Genomic DNA, 1365 nt, shown 5'->3' on the forward strand with positions numbered 1-1365 from the left:
CAACAACAACCCCCAAGGGGTTTCCGAGGTGGTAAATCTTTATGGAAGTAGATTGTTCATCTTCCTTCCACAGAGCAACTGGTGAGTTTGAACAGCCAACCTTCCTTCTGGTTACCAGTCAAATGCCTTAGGCACTGCAACACCAGATATATCTATGTATCTATATATAGATATAATTTACATACCTAATCTGTATGTATGTATGTATGCATAATAATTTAACCTCAGATCAACCTTATAAAGGAAGTAAACTTAATTATTTCCAAATTGTTGATTAAGAACCTAATAAGACCTAGGAAGCCACATATCATCATAAATCCATCTGAGAATGGGAGTAGACAATAAAAGCTCATTGAAATTTCAGAATAACTGAATGTTCTATACTCTTTAAATCTCTTGTTTTCTCCTGAGACTTTTAAGAATGTTGAATTAAAAAACAACATCAAAAAAAAAAAAAAAAAAAAACCAACATCAAGCCTCTTCAAAGAGCTGCAGTCTAACAACAAATAAATATATGTTGTAATTTATAATGAGAATTTGGAGGAAAATGGAGTTTGTGCTAGACTCATTAACACTCAAAAGTCACAAAATCCCAAGTGGAAGGTCATCGTTTATGAACAACCATCCAATGTCATTGTAAAGTCAATAAATAGTCAACCAGTCCAATCATTCACCTTTTCAAGCAAGCAGCCATCCCTATCACCTCACTATCCAGACAGCTAGTCATCCTCCCAAATGTCTATTCATCCTTTTTTCCAACCATCCTTTCCTAAAGTATGCATGTAAACATGAATCAGCAAGTACTTATTAAATATCAAGCATCACACTGAAGCTTGGGACCACCCTCATGTCTGTCTTGGTTCTTCAGCTCAGTACCCAAGGAACCCATTGCTTCTGGAGACCCTCCTGCCTAACTTAGAGAAACTTGTCCCTTCTGTTTTCAGCATCTCAATTTATTCAGACTCAGTTTTACTTTCATAAGTACTTAAATACCTAGAAAGTTGTGCCTTCTGTTTCAGCATCTCAATTCATTCAGACTCTGTTTTACTTTCAAAAGTACTTAAATGACTATAAAAGAATGAAAACAAGACTTAAAAAAAAAAAACAACTTTTGATATACCTGTCTGAAATCACCTTTATAAAAACAAACATATGTATAAGGGAATAGACAAAACATCTCAGATGCAGAGGGAAAAAAAGGAACTTGTGCTCACCTTAATTGCCAGGAGTTACACTAAGCATTTTCTATCTCAAAAGACAATGGATCTTTGTAGATAGGGATAAATATTGATTTGGGTGAAGAGAAGGGCAATGTACCAAATGTGAGTGACCAATATGGCAGCATTGAGGATGAGAAAGACATAG

This window comes from Orycteropus afer, unplaced genomic scaffold, assembly GCF_000298275.1.
Source record: "Orycteropus afer afer isolate SDZICR_OR568_19922 unplaced genomic scaffold, OryAfe1.0 scaffold00027, whole genome shotgun sequence".
Classification (NCBI taxonomy): domain Eukaryota; kingdom Metazoa; phylum Chordata; class Mammalia; order Tubulidentata; family Orycteropodidae; genus Orycteropus; species Orycteropus afer.